Source organism: Myotis myotis, unplaced genomic scaffold, assembly GCF_014108235.1.
Source record: "Myotis myotis isolate mMyoMyo1 unplaced genomic scaffold, mMyoMyo1.p scaffold_m19_p_14, whole genome shotgun sequence".
NCBI lineage: Eukaryota > Metazoa > Chordata > Mammalia > Chiroptera > Vespertilionidae > Myotis > Myotis myotis.
Genome location: NW_023416318.1, coordinates 54226438 through 54251224, shown reverse-complemented (window position 1 = coordinate 54251224; position 24787 = coordinate 54226438).

The window sequence follows — 24787 nt, the reverse complement described above, 5'->3', positions numbered from 1 at the left end:
CCTGGGTGACAGCCTTGGGGCGAGACAGGCTCCGCGTGACATCTCGTCTTTAGCACGTCACCTCCTTTCTACTAGTGTTGAGCCCGGAATCCACTCTAATATGTGACAGTGGGGGACTGTAACCGCCCCACCAGCCTTTGACACCGTTTCTGTGAATGCTGACTCGACTCAGGCAGCTTGTAGATGGACAGCTGCTTGTATAAGAATCCCAGGAACTAACTTCAGAAGATGCAGACTCCGACTGCCAGTCATCCCAGCTCAGACCTTCAACTGTAATCCAGGATGACGTAACACCAAGGTGAGGAAGACCAGGGATGAGGCAAACGAGACCCTCTCTTGACCAGCTTCAAGGTCTGTATAGAATGGACTGGCTGGCCCGCACCTAGAGAACTTGTCAGCCCCTCCCCTGGATTTCTTTGCTCTGCCTTCCCTCTCCCACCTTATAAAAACCTCTGCCTGCACTGAGATGTGGAGATGGGCTTTGGATAAGAACCACCCTCCCGCCCCCCGCCCCCGTCTTCTCAGGCGACTGGCACTTGAATAAACCTCTTTCCTTTTTATCAGCTCCTGTCTCACAAGTTGGGCTTTCATGGCAGCAGGCAGCCAAACCTGGTTTCAGTTACAGGCAGGATTAGGGCAGGGGTTTGGGGGTCACGGATTCTATATTAAACACTTAAAGCTTGAGACATCTGCAAGACACCCAAGCTGATCTAGCAAGAAGGCAGTGGCTTCAGGAGTATAAACATGGAAAATATTAACTGGAGTCACCAGTCTAGATGGTGCTTAAAATCCAAGGAATGTGAGCGCTCACATCTACGACAGAAGCTACTAGACGAGGAGGAACGTAGTTTGGAAAGAATGCCGAGGGCTAAGCATTTAATATTTAGGAAGAACGGAGGGAGTCAGGAAATGTCTCATCTCCCTATCGCCGTATCTCTCTCTTATCTGTACGTTTAGATCTGCATCGCTTTCCTCATCACTCTTACTGTCCGCACGCATTGCTTTGTGTTTCTCTCCTCCTGCCCCTCGATGGGGCGCACCTCTCCTCGGCTCAGGATCTGCAGTGCTGGGTCCGCAGACGAGTGGCGAGTAACGAGGGGATGAGAAGTGAGTTGATGATAAAAGTTGGCAGGAAGCCGCTGTGCAGCACCCTAACAAGGGCGGCCCAGCAGTGCTATGGACTGAGCACTGCCCCCCAAAAGCCCCATGCTGAAGCCCAGTCCACAGGGTGCTGACTCTCAGAAGCAGGGCCTTCAGGAAGTCACTGTGTCTGGGGCGTGGAGCCTCGGGCATGGACTCGTCCCCTTTTAAGGAGGAGGCGAGGGATCCAGAAAGCGAGCCCTCACCCAACACCGGTCTGCTGGTCTCCGCGGACTTCCAGCCTCCAGACCTGGAGGAAGTCAGCGCCGGCTGCCGGAGCCACCCCGTGGGTGGTATTGCTGCGACAGGAGCCAGAACGTGTTTGTTTATAATGTTTGTATAAACTTAACCCAAACGTTTCTGTCCGAGGAATATAACTATCATTAAATTAAAGAGTAACTACCATCGTGCTGCACTGCTTTAGAGACCAAATAACAAAAACACTTTTGAACGAAGCCTTGCTCGGTCGGTGTCTAGGAGTAGAAGAGGGTCTCTAACCTGATGAAGTGTAACTTCTCAAAATGCAAATCAAAGCTCACAGGTACAGCAGGATTTTAAAGTCATTCTCGTTTAAATCAGAGACAGATCCTGACATGGCGCTACTATTCAGTAACCTTCCCCAATGCAGTAAAACAAGAACTACCACCAGCGCCAGCCAATCAGAGAGGCACTGAGGACTGAGTCCAGGGTGTAGACAGGGTTCCCGATCCCAGAAGCATCCCACGTGAGGTGTCATCGCCATGACCCACTGCTCCCTTTCGGCTCCAGGGGACGGTCCCCCCTCATCCGAGGCAGCAGCGCCCCCCCCCCCCCCCCCCCCCCCCCCCCCCCCCCCGTCAGAGAAGTAGAGAAGTAGGAGGGGGAGGCACCAAGAGGAAACGGCAGAGGGCAGCCCCTGCTCCGCCGCCTGGGGGCCATTAGCTTAATGAGCTATTGTACTTTTCTCTTTCTCTGAACGTGGCAGCAGCACCCTCCCAGGAGCCAAATGAGGAGGCGAAGAAATAAACAACAGCTGATGGCGGAGGGAGCGCAGCCAGAGAGCCTCCCGCTCAGGGCGCAGCCCTCTGCTCCCTGCTCCCGTGTGCGTGTGCGTGTGCACGGTCCCTGCCCCGCCCACCCCACCCAGCCCGGGTCTCCACCACCCACCCCTCCTAGGCCAGCCCTGAAAACTTCGGGAGAGTTTCTAGTCCATCCTCATCATGCTCTTTTTTTAAAAAATTGATTTTCAAAGAGAGAGGAAGGAAGAGGGAGAGAGAGAGGAACATCGATGATGAGAGAGAATCATGGATCGGCTGCCTCCTGCATGCCCCACATGGGATCGAGGCGCACCTCCTGGTTCATAGGTCGACGCTCAGCCACGGAGCCACGCAGGCGGGCCCCCCCCCTTCTGCAGCCCACATGCTCCTCACGCTGGTGCCCCCCGAGTCCTCCCTGAGCTCCCCTTGCTGAGTGGACACTCCCTCCAGGTGCGGCCACGGCACCGCCCTGGTGTCCACCTCCACATCGCGCTGTGGCTTTCGGCTCAGGCACCCTTTCCTTTCAGGTGTCTCCCCACGCCTTGAGGGACCCGAGTCTTCCTCATGTCCCCCTGACCCAGGCGAGGTCTGGCCCCCACATCTGCAGAACCGGTGGGCGGAGCCAGGCGCCCGAGTCCCCCCCCTCACCCCCCCCCAAGGCTCTGCCCGCAGAGCCTGTGCCGCTCCCGGTGCTCAGAGCCCAGCTTTGGACCAGGCTGACGGGCGGCCTGGTTTCCCTAGCAACCTGCTCCCTGGCAGAAGTGCTGCTCCCTGGCAGTTCTGGGCCTGCGACTTGGGCCATATGTCGCTGTCTGTGCCTCCGTGATCCCAGCCGCATTAATGTTATCATTGGAGCCGGAGCGGTGCAGGCGCTCCTGCCCGCGTGGCTGGCGCAGGGACATTACCCCATTTTCTACTCGGGGACAGATCGGAGGGGGACAGATGGGAGAGCAACATGGCGGGACAGACAGACAAAAGGCAGGTGCTCTGGGAGTGGCTCGGCCCCAGGGCCCTGACTCCAGGTGACGACCAGGCGTGGCCATCGGCACACACGGAGTCAGCCGGCTCGCGTGTCTGCGTGGGCTCTTACTTCCGCCGGTTGTGCTCTCGGACAGTGCCAACCAGAGGATCTGCAAGACCTTCGTCCGCTGGGCTTAGTTCTGTTTCGGTGACAAGCAGCCCGAGCTCCCTTGTCATCGCGCACTGACGGCTTCCACGCTGACGGGAGCTTCGCTGAGCCGCCTGCTGGGTCCTGTCCCCACTCCCTACCCACCTCTCAGGGGAAGGACCAGCTTGTCCTGCTCACGGACCCAAGCAGGGCCCGCACCTGTCCCACCTGCCCAGCCAGGCAGAGGGGGGTGGGCATCCTTCCCCGGGTGATGGCAGGAGCGAATACCCTTCTACAGGACGCACCCCGAATAACAGAGGCAGGAACAGCCCTGCACCCAGGCGCCTATGCCAGGTACGCAGCTGTGCCCACTCCATCTCTCCCCCTCCTGCTCCCGGGGACCTCCTGTCTCCGCACCGCTCCTGGGCCACACACTCACTGGCGCACGCAGCCCCCCTCCTCTGCGTCCCCTGCTCTGGGTGCTCTTCGCAAACCCTGGCCTTCCCTCTGCCCAGCGTAGACACCGCCTGACCCACCCCGTTCTTCCCTCTGCCCAGCGTAGACACTCTTGACCTGTCCTGTGTTCCCCTCTGCCCAGCGTAGACACCGCCTGACGCGTCCTGTGTTCCCCTCTACCCAGCGTAGACACCGCCTGACGCGTCCTGTGTTCCCCTCTGCCCAGCGTAGACACCGCCTGACCCACCCCGTCCTTCCCTCTGCCCAGCGTAGACACCGCCTGACCCACCCCGTCCTCCCCTCTGCCCAGCGTAGACACTCTTGACCTGTCCTGTGTTCCCCTCTGCCCAGCGTAGACACCGCCTGACCCACCCCGTCCTCCCCTCTGCCCAGCGTAGACACTCTTGACCTGTCCTGTGTTCCCCTCTGCCCAGCGTAGACACCGCCTGACGCGTCCTGTGTTCCCCTCTGCCCAGCGTAGACACCGCCTGACGAGTCCTGTGTTCCCCTCTGCCCAGCGTAGACACCGCCTGACCCACCCCGTCCTTCCCTCTGCCCAGCGTAGACACCGCCTGACCCACCCCGTCCGTCCCTCTGCCCAGCGTAGACACCGCCTGACCCACCCCGTCCTCCCCTCTGCCCAGCGTAGACACTCTTGACCTGTCCTGTGTTCCCCTCTGCCCAGCGTAGACACCGCCTGACGCGTCCTGTGTTCCCCTCTGCCCAGCGTAGACACCGCCTGACGCGTCCTGTGTTCCCCTCTGCCCAGCGTAGACACCGCCTGACCCACCCCGTCCTCCCCTCTGCCCAGCGTAGACACCGCCTGACGCGTCTGTGTACCTGAGCGGAGGGAGACCACACCCGAAGGCTCCGCAGGGATCTGGGAAACGCTCCTAAAAACCATAAACGCTCAAAGGCACGCGCTCTTCCTTCTAACACGCCCCGGGGATGAAGGACTAAGGGACTCGCCCGGGCTCCTGCGCGGCCAGCACATTCCTGTCGTCATGCTGCCCGCAGGGCGGCCGTGGCCTGCGTTCAGGTGAGAAAATCATCATCTGCAAACACCCCGTTTCATGTCGTCTCTGGGGCGGCCAGGGGCGGCCAGGGGCCTGCTTTGTGCGTCTCAGAGCTCCCTGTGAGTGGACGTGTCTCATTGTGCATTTTATCATTAACAGCAACACAGAGGACCCACTAACATACATGACAACCCCAGTTTGAAGAAGGCATCAAACGGGGTCTTTCTCTGCCGATCCGCGTCTTCATTAATTCAGCGCGCGCCGGCCATCTGAGCAGGTAGCTCTGGCAGATGGCCGCAAGCAGAGCGCGGATCGATAGCGCACAAGCTGGCCGCGCACGCCGAGCTATTTTGGGGCAGTTCAGCAGATTTCGTCGTTCTATAATAAGTGAATTTTCTCCACAGAATTTTAAATTTAACTGATTTTTCCTCAACAAAATGAAGTTCCTCCAAAAAGGAATGTCAGTTAACTCTTTACCGTTAACTTACTTTTGTGATCAGATCAAGTTTCAGTTTGGAATTATAGCTAAGACTCCGTAAGCAGAGATGATAATTAACTTAAAATTTTTAAAAATTTACCTAATCGGTGCAGGGAAAGATTGACAAGTGGCTGTTCCCCCCCCAGATAAATGCCTGGGGGAAGGGATCACTGTACGAGGGGAGTTCCCATGGTTACAGCCGAGGAGACATGCCCTGTGCACACAGCGCTGACTCTGTGCGCTGAAGAACGGATGAGGGGTGCAAGCCGCGGGCTGTTGGGGAACCCCAGTGGGGCATCGACCAGGCGCTGCGGCCTGCGACCTCTCAGCTGCTGGCTGGCTCCTCAGGCCTCTAACCTCCGCGGGGCGGCGGGGGCAGCACAGCCCGCGCTGAGGGCGCCAGGGGACCTCGCGTCGGGCTCCGGGCCAAGACCTGCGAGGCTGGGCTGCCGCCAGTCACTGACCTGACGTGGCTTCATGACCACGTGGCCATTTTTCCTTCTGACCGGGCACCGCAGGCGATCCACACGGACTGCGGGTGCCCCACACGCGGACCCGACGCCAGGAGCCGTGGGCTCCACAGCCGAGCGGCACCCACCTCTGCACGCCCCCGCCCCCCCAAACACACGGGGAGCTGAGCTCTCCTGCTGAGTCTGTGCCTCTGAAGGTTTTAAGGCCCATTTTTTTTTTTAAGATTCTATTTTTAATTCCTTTATGGCCAAACAGACCGAGACTCTTTTGTCCCATCTCTTTTCTAATCTTTTGTCAAAACAGACAAAGAATGGACACAGCGGGGCCACGGGGTTTCTGCCGCAGGAAGGGCGTCACTGGTGGGGAGGGTTCCGCACCTTGCAAAGTAAGTAAACGAGCCACCAAGTCAGCGATCACACTGAGAATGAGACATCTGTGCCTCCCGCAGGGGGACCTCCCTGCCCCCATTGCACAGCGGCTGTCCCAGGAGGCCTCGCGGCTCACGCACCTGCGGGTCTAGCCAACCTGGCACATGCAGGAGCTGGTGCACCCCCTCGGGTACAGGAGAGCAAGGAGCCCGCTGGGCCCGTCCAATGGCTGTGGTCCGAGCAGCTGAGGAATGTTCTAGCTCAGTGCAGCGGTGGCCACTGCAGAGGGCATGCGCTTGGAGAAAGGGGGCGGGTTCACTGAGGTCCGCGGCTCAGCAGGGACACGTGTGCGGAGCCGGGTGCATCGGGGGTTGACATCCTTCTGGAGGTGAGCTGTGCTCCCCTCCCCTCGCTACGCGTCCCCTAAGTAATGCAAGACCCTCCTTGGAAATGCAGGACGCTGGTCGGTAATGGGTGACCAGAAACGACCGTCACCCAAAAGGACACGAAGAAAACGGAAAACACGGTGGGTCCCAGGAGGGGGGGCATTTTCCGACGGGCGACACCTGTCCGGTCTCCTTCATTCTCAAAGAACAAGGCAACAGAGACGCTAGTGAGATGCTGTCATCCACCCTAACCGCACCCCGGGGACCTCTGGCCTTTGAGGAACAACCCATCTCGGAGACTCTGAGGAGCCTGTTGCCTGACCCCGAGGATGGAGCGCGGGGCTGACAGCTCTTTCTGCGCCGCGGCTCCCCGGGAAGTCAAGCCCGGGCACTGCGAGCCTCGCAGGGTGAGGTGGAGGCAGGTCCGCTGTGAGCCGAGTGGACCTTTTATGTTATCTTGCTGAGCATAGTCTCTATGATGCGCTTTGCCTCCATTGGAACCTCCTTTTAAATTGTTTTTCTTTGAAAAATATGTTTTAATTAACTTCAGAGAGGCAGAGAGAGAGAAACATCAACGATGAGAGAGAATCATGGACCGGCTGCCTCCTGCTCACCCCACACTGGGATGGAGCCCCCAACCCGGGCCTGTGCCCTGACCGGGAATGGAACCGTGACCCCACGTGTCTTTCCGTGAGCGCGCGCTTTGGCATAGGTGCCCTAGATACAGGTGAGGTCTGGTCATCACACAGTTTGAGAAGCTGAAGCCTGCACCACTGGCAAACATGTTTTGGGGGAAGTTTGGGGCCAGATGCTGGCCCTGCCCCCGTTGGAGTGGCCGGCTTGTGTCTCCAACAAAGAGAGGGATGAGGGGTCCTGGGGAGACACGGGGGCTGGCAATGCAGTTCCCGCTCACCCCTCCCAGTGCCCGAGGCCGCCTTCCCAGCCAGGCCCACGGCCTCCAGGTGGAAGGGCCCGGCTTCCCCCGCTTGATTTAATAGACAGTTAAGCGTCAGCCCTAAATATAGAGGATGTAACTGGGTAATGATATGTTTATGTGCAGTGAGGGGGAAAGAGAAAGTGAGGAATAACAGTTAACAGTGTCACCTCCTGTTGGGCCCAAACTGTGAGAGGCAGGAATTTTGATACGGGATGAATAAAATTAAATCGCTGGTCCTTTTCAGCAAATTTGTTACCCCATCCTTCGCTGCTCCACCGGGGAACCTGCGAGGCCACTGGCCAGGGCTTCTGAGGGGAGTGGAAGGTGGGTCCCTATGGAAGATGTGACCCTGGGCCCCCTCCACCTTCCACCCCAGGCAGCCACAGCCAGGCAGCCACGGCCATGCGTGGAGACCCTCAGGAGCTCAGGGTGGCGCACGTGAGTCTGGGCTCGTGGCCTCGGTCTGTCAGCTACGCGTTGATGACCAGCGGTCGCTGTCGACCCCGCAGCAGGAACCCCCGGAGCCGTCTCACCAGGACCGTGAGGCCCTGCCAAGTCCCTGCTCAGAACTGGCTCCTCAGAAGGTTCCGCCAGAAGGACCAGGCATCTTGGTCCACGAGGACGGGGAGGAAAACGCTGTCGCCCTTAAAACGCATGTGACAGCTTTGCCTCCAACCAAACCCGTCTCCTTAGCTGGAGGCCAGGCTCTTCCCAGACGCTCCCTTCCCACCAGCGCTGTCGTCTGTCCGTCCCCACACGTGTGTTTCTGACTCATCGAGCGTGTCTGCTCTGACTCGGGCGGCTCCTCTCGCTGCTCACTGTTCTCCGCGTCGGAGGGCCCAGCACGCCACCTCGGAGCGCTTCTCCTCCGAACAGCCTTCCCGTCCCGCGGTCTCCTCATGCCGCGCTCAGTACCCCCCTGGGCAGCGCCTCCCAGTGCCATCAGCAAAGCAGAGCCCCTCCCTCCCGAGCTCCAATCGCCTCCGCCCATTCCCTCCTGAGCACTCCTCTTGGGTGTGTTGTTGCTGTTGTTAGTCCTCCCTGGAGGACATTTTCCATTGATCTTTCAGAGAGAGTGGAAGGGAGAGGAAGAGACAGAGAGACATCGATGTGAGAGAAACACTTCGATTGGGTGCCTCCTGCACGCACCCGACCAGGACCCGGGCCAGGGAGGAGCCTGCAACCGAGGTATGCGCCCTTGACCGGAATCGACTCAGGACCCTTCGGTCCACAGGCCGACGCTCTATCCATGGAGCCAAACAGGCCAGGACTCCTCTTGGGTATTTAATGAGCCCCTCAAACTTCCCATGGACAAAAGCGAGCTCCCCCTGCTCCTGCCACACTGTCCTTTGCCCTGTTGCCCTGTCTCAGGAACTATCCACACCGCGTTCCAGGGGTGAAGGCCTGCACCGTGACCGCCGTCATCGAGTCCTTTCTCCGTCAAACGCATTCCCACGATTGAATGCACCGCCGTGGCCGTGACCATCCCCGCCTCCAGGGACGCCCCGCTTACGAAAACCGCTCCCGCCCTCGCCCGGAGACTCCCCCGGGTTCTAGAGCCTCCACTGCAGAGCGATCACAAAACTGGCCACGGCCGGCGGCCTCCCCATGGCCGGCGGCCTCCCCGCGGCCGCGACTTTGCAATGTGTCTCTGCAATTGCTGCACCTGAGACGCAAGTCCACCCCCACACATGCCGGACCTGGCCTTCCGCTTGCTCAGAACGTGGGCGAAACACCCACTCTGAGCCTGAGCCTCAGCTCATCCTATCGTTTGAAATCTTGCCGAGACTATGTAAGCCCAGGCCTGCCAGCTGGAGAAGGACCCGCCTGTCCCAGCCAAGGCCATTGGGGGCCCGCCCATAGCTAGTGCAGCAGCGAGCAGGGGGTGCCCGCCTGCCCCACAGCTCCCAGCAGGCCCCTGTGTAGCCCAATCAACCGAGAGAATCACACTGCCGACTTGTGAAGTAAAACGAGTGCTTATTGTTTTAAGCTACCGAGTTTGGGGGTGATTTGTTACGCAGCAAAAGCTAACTGATGCATTCCCTTAACTTAGTGGTCCGCAAACTGCAGCTCGCAAACCACATGCGGCTCTTTGGCCCCTTGAGTGTGGCCATGAAGTTTCAATCGCACTGTACATGCACGCCCGCACGTGGTATTTTGTGGAAGAGCCACACTCAAGGGGCCGCAGTTTGCCGACCACTGCCTTAACTTATCTTCCTGCATCTGCCTTTGCTTCCTATACTCTGTTTTCTACCCAACACCCAGGATTCTTTTAGGAAACGATAATTTAACTTACACCCCCCTCCTCTTCTCTTAATGCCCGGCAACGCCCCCCACTCCCTTCTCACTTAAACTAAAAGCCAGCGTTCTTAAAATGGCCCACAGGGCAGCCTGACCTGACCCTGCCAGCCCTGTCTCTTCTCGTCATCATCCGTGTTCCAGATACGTCGGCCTTCTCACTGCCCCGTGGACACCACGGGCATCTCCCTCCCCAGGGCCTCAGCTCGCTGCTGGCTCACCTCACTCTCCCCACACCCCCCACTCCCCCCACCCCCACCCCCGCTGCCCCGGGTGATGGCTCAGCCTGACTCCTTTCCCTGACCTGCAGCGGCAGGTACCCCTCCTACAGCAGCCTCTGTCTCCCTGCCTGCTTCTCTTTTCTCTTCAGCACTTTAGTCGCCCACCCAGCATGCCCTTGTCTTATTGTCGCTCTCGGCGCCTTCCTGTCCGCTCTGCCAGGGCAGTGATCTCATCGTCGTATCCTAACACAGTGCCTGGCGCATGGCAGCCACTCTGCAAGTAGTTTTATTTATTTCTATGTTTTTAAATATATTTTTATTGATTTCAGAGAGTGAGAGATGGGGAGAGAAACAGCAATATGAGTGAGAATCATGATCGGCCGCCTCCCGCACGCCCCACACTGGGGATCGAGCCCACGACCCGGGCCTGTGCCCTGACTGGGAATCGAACCAGGACCTCCTGGTTCCTAGGTCAACACTCAACTGCTGAGCCGCGCCGGCTGGCAGCATGCCCTGGTCTCACTGTCGCCCTCAGCGCCTGCCTGTCGCTCCGGCAGGGCAGCGAGTTCTGCCTGTTCCATTCACCGTCGCATCCTAACAGGGCGCCTGGCGCGTGGCAGCAGCTCTGCAAGTAGCTGCCAGATGCACGAGTGGATGCCGAGTGCAGAAGGTGGTCACCAGGACGCCATCGCTCCCTCCTCGCCCAGCCCTGGCGTCTGCCTCTTCCCAGGTGTCCCCGACCTGCCGCCCTCCCTTTAATCCCTCACTCATTTCACTGGCTCTTACTCCCTAGTCTGGAGGACCAGGCACTTGGCACATAATTTTCCTCTAACACATAACAAATGCGTTGCACCTGTGTGCAACTCCGGGTCCAAATTCTACCTCCCTAACCCCCACCCCCCGGAACCCCTTGCACCCCTCTCCTTCACATTTTTAAATGCTGGGCCTTACCTAATCCAGCATCTCACCGAGGCGTCCCCTTCCTCCTCTGGCTGCTCCCCTGTGCTGGGCTGTCTCCCCGTTCGAAGCCCCGCCCCCCGGTGTTTCTGTGTCCCCCCAGGTGTCTCCCAGTGCTGACCAGTACAGAAAGTACGAGCACCACAAAGCGGGACCGGAGAATGAAGTTCACGTACCTGGAGGCTCATTCCCGAAGGTCAATCAATAGTTCATGCAAAAGCCGATGGAAAACAGACACGTTCCCGAGACACTTCAGTACCCAGCAGCCCACGCAGGAGCTCAGAGAGCTCAACAGCCTGGACGACGAGCCAGGACTCAGAGGAGGCCCACCAGGGACAGACAGGAAAGGCAGCGCTGAAGTCCACGCAGCCACAGCCGGGGCCCAGCCCGGGGGGGGCGGGGGCGGGGGCGCCTTCGGGACCTCAGGATCAGAAGTGCCTCCTGTGAAAGGATCATAGGGAGCTGGGTGAGCAGCATTAGGAGGCGGCACCGTCTACACAGAGGAGGTGATTCGTGCCAATCCTGCCACATCTGGAGCATCTGCTTAGTGACAGGTAAGATGCTGAAACCCTGGGGCTCAGGGGAGGCGGGGGAGCCCGAGGGGCTCGGGAACTGGGTGCTGGGGGCGGGTTGAACAATGTGGGGAGGCATCGTCTGGCGAAGAGAAGCCAAGGCCCTCTCAAATCCGGGAAGCGGAGAATGACTCCCTCTGGGCAGGTCCCGGGGGTCCCGGGGGTGACCGAGAGCCCCGCGCGAGGGGTAGGGGTCCTTAGTTGTCTGATGGTCTGTGGAGGCATCAGCAGCCTCGGGCGTGACGGGCAGCTGGTGAGAACGGGAGCCCACAGCCAGAGCCCGAGGGGCTGCCCTCCGGGAGCTGCAGGGGATTGTGGGGTGTACAGGGCTGCCCTACGGGAGCTGCAGGGGGTTGTGGGGTGTAGAGGCGGTCAGGTGCGGTGAGCCCTCCGCCCCACCACCTCTGAGGCCTGTGATTCCAGGCATTTCACTGGGACTGTCTGGAACCAGCAAATTGATGATCAGGCTTCGTCGTGTCCACGCTCGGGGGCGGAGGTGGGCCGTGGGCCTCACGCAGGTTGGGCTCACTAAAGGGGGTTCTGATTCTTACTGGTCAGCACGACTCTCCCTTTTCTCAGAGGCACAAGGTGTGGGGCCTCCCTTGCCGTCATGGGGTTGCTGGGAAGCCAGCTAAGATCATGCGTGAGCATGCGCCTCTGTGTTCGCGGTGGCAGCCAGCAGCTCCGACCAGTGTGCACCCCGGGGTCGGTGCTGGGGTAAAAGCATGTCACCCCCCCCGACCCCCCGTGCGGTGACGGTGGCGAGAACATGGGCTCACGAAGCCTCTCGTGGGCGAGGAGCAGAGACGGGTCCCAGTGCCTGGACGCCTCTTGCCCGGGCCGGCTGGACAGCGTGGCCCCACCTGACCGCCTGCCAAGGTGGCCCCGAGCCCCAGCTTCGGCCCACAGCCCCCGAGCCAGCAGTGCTCCCAATATTGCGGGGCCGATGTTGCTGAACTAAGTGAAAGGAAGTATTAAAGCAGCCCTTTCTCCCTGCCCCCCCAGCACATGTCACTTGCTCTGCAGTGGCTCACGCCTCACACATCTCCCGGGCTCAACGCGGCGGTGACACCTATCCCGGGTGGGGGCGGGGGCCAGGCACGCTCACCAGCTCCCTCCCGATGAGGCGCAAACAAAGAGATAATTATGAGCGGCCGCTCTTATTGTCGCGCTCGCAGCAGACACGTGCGCCCCTCTCCCTCTCCCTCCGTCTCTTCCTCTTCTTCCTCCTGCACAGAAAGTGATCTGTGTGGGGCCGGCACCAGGTGCACGGGTGACCTCACGCACACCGACTCGGGGCTGACATCCATCACACTCGGAGATGCTGGAGCTCATCGTTTCCTGATCTTTCTGAGGGATCACAGCACCTGCCCTCGCAGCTGGGTGCATTGAGGAAGCAATCGGAACGGCGAGGAGAAAGGCGAGCGTCTTGCTGCCTCAGCCTTGTCATTAGTGCGGCAGAAGGGCCTTCATTTAGGAGGCCCGTGGCTAAGAATTAATATCCTTCAGGGCTCTCTCGGGCGAGACTGCGAAAGGCCTGAAAGACCCAAATACCCGTGAATGACTGAGGAGCCAGGGAAAGGGAAAGAAAATCCACACTGACTTTTGTGTGCCCCCAACGTGGGGAGTCACCATGCAGCCCCCTTTATTATTAATTTTAAAAAACATATTTTTATTGATTTCAGAGAGGAAGGGAGAGGGAGAGAATTATTGATCGGCTGCCTCCTGCACGCTCCACACTGGGGGATGGAGCCCACAACCCGGGCGTGTGCTCTGACCGGGAATGGGACCATGACCTCCGGGTTCCTAGGCTGACACTCAACCCCTGAGCCCCGCGGCCGGGCCACAGCCCCCTGTAGAAACGACATTCTGTGAATCGTGGCGCTCCCCTGCCCCCTCAGCCAGAGCCTGCGACCGGCTACATGTTCTGTGGCTCCAGGACTGTACTTCGGTCAGAAGTAAAAATACTGACTTCCCAGTGCTTTGCTGTGGTGGCCGTGCGCGCCCTGAATGGAGACAGTCCGAGCGGCGTACCGGCATCCCCGATTTCTCCGCCGCCCTGGAGAGCAAGGCCTCAGACCTGGGTGATGAGGAGCAGCATCCCAACGTAACCACTGGGAGTTCTAGCTTTTCCAGTCTCCTTCCCTCTTCGGCCAGTGAAGTTTGGAGAGCGACTTCCCCTGTCTTGGTCTCAATTTTCTTTCCCCCAAAATGAACGGGTTGAAGACAAGTTCTGGAACCCTCCAGTGAGCCAGGAGGCCAGTGTCCCGAGCAGGTGTCTGAGAGTAGCTCCGTGTCGCCCTAAAAGCGTGGCCAGACCCGTCCAGCAGAGGCTCTTGGTCCTGGCCACAGTGACGCCGAGAGCGAGGCGCTCAGCTGCTTTCAGGCCCAGGCCTGTGGGGCAGGGATCATTCGCTGAGCTCTGCGATGGGTGTGGTGCACTTACCCGCCCTCCCACCTCCCTACTGCTCTTCTTCGTGGGCGTAACCATCCCCTTGGCCACGTAAAGAAACTGGGCTCTGCCAGTTCCGGTACCGCCTGGAGCTGGTAGGACAGACCTCCGCCCCAAGCTCCTTGGCTGATTCCCAGGAGAGTGTCCATTGGCCTCGCCAGGCCGGTGCCGCTCTCCCTGGGTACCTGGGACGCAGCTCAGCGGGCTGAACTGACCTGCCTCCTGGGCGTTCCCTAACATTCACGAAACTCAGGGCCACTACACATCTTCTCCCACATCTACCGGCAAAGGGAAGGAACCTAACCTGGGAGCTGAACACCATTCTGGAGCCCGAGGCCAGCGAGGCGCTCACACATCTAACACATCTATAGTTTAGTTCTCACAGCCTGGAAGTGGGCTCCGAGTCCATCTCTCATCAGCAGGGGCAGGCGGAGGTCACGTGGCCGTGGCTGGAGGTTACGTGGCTGTGGCTGCGCACTGGCCCTTCCTGTGCGGAGGTGTGCAGTCCCTGCTCGTTGTCACCTGCATCCTCCCGCGTGGGAGCACACGTCCCTGCCCTCTAACACTGCATGCACCACGTGACTTGACTTCAGCCAATGGAAAGGGAGCCAGCGTGTCCTCGCCCCGTCAGGCGGCAGGCTCAACCAGTTTTGTGTTGCCCCAGTTCTCTGTGCTTGCTCTCTGCCAAGGGACAGCGGGTCCCCTGTGACTGCTCCTAGAACCCGGTCCCCTAAGAGGCCATGCGGAGTGTAACTGCAGGCTCCCACAGGGGCCACCGGGTGCTGTGAGCAGGAAAGGGTTTCCTTCACCGTAAGTCATGGGTGTGTTACTGAGACGAGGCCCTGTGGAAGCTGCTAGTGCACCTGCCCACACCTCCAGGCAGTGGCCGCTGCTGCCCTGGCATCAGAATAGACTCGCGGTGCTGACCGGCCTGGGCTTCTGCACAGCCCAGAGGTGGCCAGCATATTCTTAACAAAGGCCCTGGCCGGGCTGGCTCAGGGCTCAGTGGGTAGAGCATTGGCCTGCAGACTGAAGGGTCCTGGGTTTGATTCCGGTCAAGGGCACAGGCCTGGGTTGTGGGCTCGATCCCCAGTGTGGGGTGTGCAGGAGGCAGCTGATCAATGATTCTCATCATTGATGTCTTTATCTCTCTCCTTCTCCCTTCCTCTCTGAAATCAATAAAAAAATATTTTTAAAAATTCTTAAAAAGTAAAAATCAGGAATGAGAATTGCTGGGTCATGCAGTAGCTGACTCCTTGGTCTACACATGCAGCATAAGATGACCACTCACCGAGGAAGCAGACTTCTCTTACCCACGGTGTGAACAGGAGGCATGGCCTCGACCTTAAGACCCGCAGGTGAGCGATGGCTTCCTACACAGACAGGCGTCCCCCAGGGAGACACTGAGCCACACCGGCCAGGCTTTTACTGTTTTCATACGCGTGTCATTTCAGTCAGAGGTTTTCAAAAGGCGCAGTTTCGTATAGAGGGTGACCAACCACATGAGTTCCCACGGGCCCTGAGGGTCCTGGCATGTGAGACAAGCCCGGATTAGCCAGGACAGTTCCCGGCCCCGGGGGTGAGCGGTCCGCTCCCCGTGAATACTGCCGGCCCGGAATCCTGGCCCCTACGGACAGCTCCAGGCCCCCTCGCCACAGAGACCTCCTCCCGTGGCTGCGGTGAGCCTGACCAGGAGGGAGAGAAGCACTCGGGCCCCCACGCGCTCAAGGCTGTTTGCCGTCCACGTAGCTTCCTTCTGTGTCCCGTGTCGTTCTTGCCAGAGCGCTCCCTGGGATAACAGGAGGGGTCCGGGCGGGCGGGCGGGCTCAGGGCTGGGCGTTGGGGTCTCCGGGGCACCTCCGAGAAGTGCTCGTCCCCCGCCGGTCGCTCATCAATTAGGGTGGGGTCTCCGGGACGGAGCGGGGCCTTGGCTTTGTCATTTTATTGTTGGTTTGCTGTTCTGTTTTCAGTTTCGCAGGGGACTCTAAGGTGTAGCTCTGCTCCCTAATTAAAAATGATAACAAACACTCCGCAGCCAAACTTAACCATCGTGTGCCGATTTTCACCATTTGCCAGCAGCGTTGTTTAGATGGGAAGACAATCATGCAACTCAGCTGTGAGCCCGAACTGTCCATGGCCGTTTTGAAACAGGCCCACCCACCTACCCGGGCGTCTCCGCTCATGTCCCGAGGACGCCGACGTCCCTTCCACGCTGCTTCCCTCCCGCCCGGGAAGCCTCCTGCGCACAGGGTGCTCTTCGCTAAGAGCGAAGTGCGCTGAGTCACCCAGAGAGCTGTCCTCTTCTCTTTACCGACAGGCTCCTGGGATAGCACAGCCTCGTCAAGGGCATGGGCTCGGGAGTAGATTCAGGCTCACGGGCCTGGAAGGAAAACTGGGCGACTGACACGCTCTTAGTAGTTTTTGTCCTTCTCAGCAGCCACAGAGAGCTGCCAGCCCCACAGCACTGAGTGGCTTGTCTGGGACACCGGACCTTAAAGTCACTGGAAAATCAAACCATTCCTGTCAGCACCCTTTCCCTCTTTTCCGGACTTTGTGGAAAGAAGGGAAATGTGTCATAAAAACATGCATCTCTTTCTCTCTTCTCAAAGCAGGGCACGTCAGGCGCTGGGGACACCCCGATATTTAGAATTTCCGTGTCAGAGTGAATTTGTGCACCTACTTAGCAGTGACCTGTGCAGCCTCAGAAAGGGAGGCCGCAAATGGCTGAGCTAACAATCTTAAAGGTGATTTTAAAAAAGAAATATTTCAATTCTATTTTACTCCGGTACAAGAAATATCAGACTTTAAACACTGTCTTTTCACTTCCCCTCTGAGCTGTATTTGCCAGGAGCGAAGCATCGCCTCAGGCTCACAAATACTTTACACGAAAACAGCCCGCCCAGGACCTTAGAGCCGGCCTGGCCTGTAGTGGGGCTAAGCTGCTGCTCATTTCTGATCTTGTTTGGCTCCCAGGGAGGTCTTTCTTAGGAGGCCAGAGAGGAAATCCTCCTGGGAATGCCGTGTCCAACGACACACGGGAAGGAATCGCACTCGGGCTGGGCCCGGGATGGGCAAGCTGAAACGGCCTCTTTTCTTCTCTTTTTAAAAACAATACATTTTTACTGACTTCAGAGAGGAAGGGAGAGGGAGAGAGAAACATCCATGATGAGAGAGAATCATGGATCGGCTGCTCCTGCACACCCCACACTGGGGATGGAGCCCGCAACCCGGCATGTGCCCTGACCGGGAATCGAACCGTGACCTCCTGGTTCCTAGGTCAACACCCAACCACTGAGCCAGGGCCGTCCACACTGAGTCAGCAGCCAGAACCAGTAGAGGGTCGCATCGACGCAGGGGCTAGAGACGGAAGCGCAGCAGGCGCTGGAAGCATCCGTGGCACGTGGACCATGGGGTGGCAGCCTCATCAAGACCCGGGAAGGGACAGGGTGACCGCGTGTGACAGCACGAGGCAGCTCCGTGGAGACGGGTCAGTCCACTGCTCCTCAGCACTGAGGAGCACAGCAATGTCGGAGCAGCGCTCCCTCCCCAGGGCGTGCGGCAGCACTCTCACTCCTCAGGGGCGGCTTCTCTGGGTGCTGCCGTGGGCGTCCCGGATGGGCAATGCTGGGCGACCCTCAGCGCCATGGCTACCACAGGGCGCTTTTCTTTGGGAAAAAAATCAGTCCGCTCTTGCACACCTCACATTGAGTCTAACTCGGGCGGGGAAGTAGAACATAACCCTTGCTCCTGTCTCCCGTTGTGACTCGTATGCTCTCAAATGCACCTCGTACATGGTTGCTCCTACAACTTGGAACAGAGCTGAACTGGAACATTTGGGAGAGAAGAAAATGTTAAATATCTGAATAGACGCTGCGTAATGTCTGCACCTCCTCACTCACATCTGTGCGCTAGTGTGAACCTTTGGGGGTGCGATTTACTGAAAGGGGATCGAAGGGCTCTTCCAGCGCTGGTGCGGATTAAGAGCTGCCGTCATCCCGGCCTAATAGGCATCCAGACCTTGGGGACGAGCTCATCGCTTCCCGCACTAGGACCCCGCTTCCTCACACTCCCTGAAGCCATCGATGTGCCTCCTGATCGGCATTACTGCCATGTGTGCTTACGTCTTCTCTTTTCTACTCTATTTTAAAATCTTTGATGGAAGAATTGCTGTGTAAATTATATTTGTGTCTCTCGCAGTGTGTCTAACAGTGTCTTTTATATAACGGACATCCTATAATTATTTATAGGCTGAATGCATAAATGAATAATATCAGTACTGTCACCAGTGAGTAAAAAGGTCTCATCTATTACTTTGATCTATTTCAGCGAGTTATTAATTTTTATATTTACTGAGACAAATAAAAGAAATTGGTTGATAGTCACATGCTTGGAAGCGTTTCATTCTGGTGACTTTTGAAATGGAAATGTTCTCGGTGACAATAAATAGCAGTTGTGTTATTGGTTGTGCGCTGCAGTTTCGCCACGATAATAAAATATTGTTCGGATGTAAAAAGATGGGACAAAGCTAGCCTGGGCGGCGTCCAACCATCTGGTTAGGCCCCCCAAGCACTTGTAGGGAATAAACATGCCTCTAATGAGCTGGTGACTTTTAGAATCGAAACCCAACGTGCAGAGCTCCATGGCGGTCCTCAGACGGCAGCTCTCAGCAGCACCTGTGGAGCAGGACACGGCGCGCAGCCCTGCGGGTCAATGCCGCTCCCAGGAAAACGGAGACGGGGAACTGTAGGTCCCAGGGGGAATCCCTTTGTTCTTCCTGGCCAGAGGATCTCAACCACTAACCCAAAAGCCACACCCTGAGTCAGCACCCAGCTCCTCGCCCTGGGGCAGCCGCCCTCGGGCACGGCCACCCTCGGGCACCCTCTGTCCTCTCCGGGTTGAGCAGGAGGGTTTTCTTCACCCTCATTGATTCAGACTCTTCGCACACCTCCACCCAAAGCCGGGCCGGTGAGGACTGTTGGTGACTTGGCAGTGCACCAGGCAAACCGTGTTATTCCCTCTGAGGAGATCTCTGTCAAAGGAACACAGCCTTGGGATCAAAGCTGGGGCTGAATCCCACCATTTACACCCATGAGCTAAGTCAACAGATAGACTTTTGGAAAAATCAATCAAATATTGAAATCCAGAAAGAAGAATGCAATCAGAACAGCTGGCTCTGCCCCCCTGCTGCTACCAGGACACCAATAGGGCCTGGCAAGATTAGGAATAAGTGTGCCCATAAGGAGAGAGAAGTGAGACAGATGAGAGCACGCTGCTGGCAAGCAGACATAAGCACTCGATTTGCCTGGATCGCCAAGAAGACAGATAGCCCTTCACCTGCTCAAAGACCAGAAATATGAACTCTGTCCTGTTCAGTGAAAAACAAACCTCAATGGTTTCCAAATGCTACTGTTTTTACAGTGAACATCAACCCCCAACTCAGAACCTGCTAGCTACACTGAGATGAACTACACTCTAAATGTCACATGAAAAGTAACTACAAAATAAAGCCTTAGAAATAACGTTATTAGATCAGATCGAAAAACATGGCTTTTCCTATGGACACCGATCTCCCCACTCTTAGCAACATCTGGGGGCACCAGGCAGAAGGCGAACTGGGGAATCTGGACGCACTCGTCTCACTCACCGGGGTCGGAAGAGACCCGCTGCTCAGGGTCTACAGTTACCAGACCCGAGTCGAACTTTCAAACCAGCGGAGAGTTTTTATAATGAACTGGTGTTAGACTTTTGTCAGATCTCTTTTGCATGGATTGAGCTGATCCCACGCCTTTTTTCTCTTGTTCTGTTAATATGCTGAACTGCACTGGTTCACAAGTGGTGAGGGCTCGGCCTGCACGCCACCTGTCCCCTAGCCGCTCTGCGCCCATGCGACCTTCTCTTCACAGGTACCACCCAATGCGCAGAGTGGTGGTCAGCGAGGCGACACCTGGGCCTCTGACACAGCAAGTCTTCGAGGGGGAAGAAACCCCGTCTCTATTTCTCACCTGTCCAGCGAGGCCTGGAGAGGACACACACCTTCCCCAGGTCCCCACGTCGGCAGTCGCAGAGCTGAGGGTCCCTCCAAGGCCCTCCGGGTGTGAGTCTCTCATCCCCACCGCCGGCCTGGCGGGTGACGCAGACCCACGCGGCCCGCTGCACGGAGGACGTGCTGTGTAGGTGGGCACGGAGCGTGATCCCTCATAAAGCGCAGTTGGGAGATTCAGGTCGATCACGTCGCAGGTAACGCCCAGGTGCGGGGCCCGATGTCCCGGAGCGGCTCTCGCTGAAATGCGTGGGAGAGGCTCTCGGAGAGCTCCCACTCGAGGGGCCCAGCCGCTCTTCCCGCACACGGTTACGCAGCGCGTTCTGTCCGCTCCACACACCTGGGCAGCAGCCGCTGCTGGGGGTCCCCTTGGTCTCACCACAGCCCCGGGCTGGAGGCAGGAACTCTGGGAAGAGGAGGCCGGAAGTGCTGGTGGAGAGGTCTAGTCCAATGGCCTCTTTCCTTTCCTCTTTTCTTTTCTCTTTTTAATGTATTTTTATTGATTTCAGAGAGGAAGGGAGAGGGAGAGAGAGATAGAAACATCAATGATGCGAGAAAATCACTGATCAGCTGCCTCCTGCACGACCCACACTGGGGATGGAGCCCACAACCTGGGCATGAGCCCTGACAGGGATCGAACCGTGACCTGGTTCACAGGCTGATGCTCAGCCGCTGAGCCACGCTGGCCGGACGGCCTCTCTTTTCTGGATGCATCGTGAACTAAGTTCACCGGCCCTTTAAGAACCAAGAATGAGAACGTCCCACAGACTCGGCCCGACTCCCCAACAGCTCGCCTCCTCCAGTGGGCGCTTCCCTGGGCTTTTGATGACATGATGACTGTTCCCCAAACTGAACACTGGGCGCCTCTCTCTCTCTCTCTCTCTCTCTCTCTCTCGCTCTCTCTCTCTCTCTCCCCCTCTCTGTACTGAATGCTCCCCATTCCACAACAGCCTTCAGTGACTTGTGGGCCTCCCTGGGCTCCGGGAGCTGGAAGCCCTGAGCACGGCCGCAGCCTGGTCAGCAGACTCGGACACACTCCAGGCCAAGCCGCCTCGGGCACGTGGAGAGCTCTGGGCTCCGGGACGCCGATGGGCGCACGGGGGGGGGGGGGGGGGGACACACACACACACGCTCCCAGAGGAGATTGGCAGCGACTCGGCTGCCACACAGCTGCAAAGGGTGTTCAGGGCAGCGCTGCCTGAGAAATGACATGCTGAGTGAGGACGTGCTGCCCTGGATGGATGTGAGGGGAAGCCACGGGCGGAGACATGACCGCAGCAGTGAGGGGGGGAGAGGAGAGGGCGGGAGAGAGTCCCTCCAGCTGCAGAGAAGGAGCTGTGTCTGTCCACAGCCAGCGTGACTCGGGGGCGAGTGTGTGGTCCACCAGCAAGCCAGTCCACGAAGGAGAGGGAGCTCGCCATGCTGCGTCAGGGCTGTCCGGCGCCCGGAACGCCCGTGTGAGGGGTTCCCAGAAGGGTGAGGCCCAAGTCCCCAGAGGGTGTCCGCTTCCTGCAGGGGCACTGCAGTCCCTGAGCCTGTGGCCCCTCCCCGGGGCTCTCCCCCAGAAGCCGTCATCACATTGATTTATTCGGCGACGTTAATAGTGCGGCCACTTAGAGGGTCACAGAACCCCAAGCCGGAGCGATTTCCGGGGGAACCATGTCTACGGGGCCGCCTGGAGGACGGTGGCTGCTTCATTCTTCTCCGCATCCCGCGAGCCATGTAGGGCGGAGTCCCCGCGGGAGGGAGCAGCCAGGTCTGCCCTTTCAACCTGCAGTGTCGCCACGTGTCGGCTTCCTATTTCCCTTTTGTGATGTTTAAAACGGTTTCACTGGTGCGTCCTCCGCGCCATCGGCGATACTGCCTGAGCGCCGGGAAGGCAGCCCGACCACCGGCTCCAGAGGGGGGACTGGCCCTGCCGCCAGCCTGGCGCCTGGACGGCGGACGGGAAGGGAGAGCTTCCTCTGAGCCGCTGGGTCTGGCGGGAGACACGCTGCCTGCACCCCACGACACGGCGCGAAGATCTTGGAGAAGCTCGAACGCCGCAGCTGAGATGACAGGACGCGGCCAAGTCACAGCACGAAACAGAAACGGAGAAGCAAAGCAACACACCGATCGCCGGCGCTTCGCTCCCGCCCACGGAGAAGCCGGCGCCTGCGGGACTCACGCTGGACGGGCCTCCCTCAGAGACCGCGTGGGCCCCCTCGCCCCACGGTGCGGCCTGCGGCCTGAGCTTCACTCCCTACCTGGACGGCAGGGCTCTGAGAAAGCCGAGGCCGTTCACGGAGACGGACAGTCACCGGCCCTGACGCCCTGCACAGGTATCAGGCATGATGCTTGGTGTGTGAGGCACAGGAGCCCAGTCTCCAGCAGCACCCACGCCGCCTTCCCCGTTCTCATGTTAACCCTGCAGGGCCCTAGTCATGGGGCGCTGGGACCGACCCTCCGGCTTCCGAGGGCTGATCCTGCCCGTCTGTTTCCAGCCTCCAGGTGTGTAGCTGGAAACCGGTCCCAGGGGGAGTGTTTACACCAGGGGATGTGGCAGAAGCGACAAGCCTGGGCCTTTGCATCTCCCTCTCCCTAGAGACAGCTACTAGCTTACCAGCACTCGGCTGGAGAACACGGCTTTGGCCAGTTCAAGTGGCTTCTACCTTTCTGAGATCTAGGAAACAGGGCATTTTCTGTTTGGTTTGTCCCAGCTCCCTCAGACACCAGCACGCCCGTGGATTAGTGAAATAATCAGAATTCGCCAAGGAGAGGGAGGGGGAATGTTCTAAATCTGAAGCCCGTGTCCACCTTCCTGAGAGGAATTTAAATTCCAAGGTCTATATATTCTCCGATTCCATATGGCGCCGGAGGTCTCGGTAAATACCACTCAATGGCTCTGATTTAGTCACAGTCACACATGGCTGCGTGCAGCCAGCCGCCATCTGCCGGACTCCGTGAAGGAGGCCTTGGTCCCCGTCCAGGGAGCAGTGTTCACAGACTCACCTCCAACCCGCCCGACGGAGCCACCAGCTCCTCCCTGGTTGCGGGAAGGTGACACGACGTTCACTTTCTTACAAGTGGCTTCAGTCTACCAGCCCGAGGGAGGCCAAGCTCTCGGTCTGCTGGTGCCGCTCAAGGCGAGTCCCACGGCCGGGGGGCTCCTGGGCCTAAGAATATGGGGGTGCTTCATGGACTGCCTAAGAATATGGGGGTGAGGGGCTAGAAAAGAGCTTCCCACTCATCCTGCCCCAAACCCACACTAACTCTATCATGAACTTGACTTGGTTTCTGATTTGGTCCCCGAAACACTGATGATCTCTTCAGCCAAGGTCCTGAGATGAGAGCTAGGGCCCTGTCCAGAGCCCAGAGCCCAGAGCCCAGAGCCCAGAGCCCAGAGTCCAGAGCGTGGTTTGATGCACCGGGGACGCGGTGCCGTGGGAGCAGAGCACACGTGGGAGGCGTCGCAGGCACGTGGGGTGATGTCTGACCTGCCCCTGCTGCCGGCCCCGGGCGTGCTGCCTTCTCGATTCTGAGCAGCGTGGCATGTAAGCACTCGTTTTGTTCCCTCTCCCCCTCTCCCCCGTCACAAAAGGAGGAATTTAACCTCATATCCTCGCTCTGAAATTAGCCCTATTGTCAGAAGATGGCAGCTGGATCCTGACTTCAAGAGCTTCGCGCTGGAATTAAACAGCCTTTCCGAAGCCATTGTGTGGCTTCCCACAGCCCCGTAATGGCCCCTCAGCCAACCATTTGCAGGAGACTCGGGTAAGTAAGATAAAAAGACCCGCGTTCTACGGAGCGGCTTTTACGAGCTGGGTCAGAGAGCCCCTCCGCGCTGCTCATTCCCAGTCGAGTTTCCTAATCGTCTCTCTCCTCGGCGAACAGATGCCCGGCCTCATGTCGGAACCAGACCGCGCCACCGCTGCGATGCCATCCCGCGCCTTCCTCGCTGAGCCGCGTCCCTAGCAGATGGCGCGATGCTGCGGGCACACTCCTTCCTGTTAATTACCAGCCTTCACTCCAGATGGAAATGTCAGTCAGCCTCGCAGGTCCCGGCTCCTGCCACTGCCTCAGCCCCCAGCCCTCCACCTAGGCCAGGCGCTGCCAACACGCACCATGTGTTTTGTGACTGCTGACGAGGCAGGCAACAAAAAACCCCTGACGCCATGAATATTCATGGCGGGATGGTGAGAGTTCTGTTCACGGCGCTGCTGAGAGCCGCCCAAAGGGGTTTGCACCTCCGAAGAACATTCCCTGCCCCTTGTTTCCTGACGCCCGCCCAGGCTCAGAGAGGTACCCACAGAGGTTGCCATGGCAACATGGAGAGGCCCATGACACGTGGCCGTTTGGAGCCTTCTGCAGGCACATCGGTTTCTGACGGACGTTCTTCCCACACTTTCGGGGTCACTTACTATTCGTGTCCTGTTGGAAACGGACCAATAGCCAGCAAGCTGCACGGCTGAGCTGATAACCGAGGTCCCGATCAGCTCATGTGCACAGACTGACCGCATACGGAGTCTCCCCGCTCTCCTGGCGTCCAACCCCACTAATTGCAGATAAGTGGGCGTCAGCAGTATTTCTCTTTCCATTAAGTCAATCACTCTGCTCCCGGGGGAGACCCATTAACAATAAAAAAATGGGTATTTTTCTCAGGTTTATAGGAGAAGGTTGGGGCTCGGGCTTTGAGAGGAGAAACAGGGAGGGGAGGCCTGGACTAGGCTGCTATTGAAGGGATTTCAGGGCAGACCCGCTCAGCTGCTCACCGTGGGGGGGGGGGGGGGCAGCACACGGAGGGAGGGGGGATGCGGGCTGCAGGTGAGGCCGGTTGTGGGGGGCGGGGGGAGATGCCGCAGCAGCTCCCCGGTCAGCTTCCTGCCCCCACA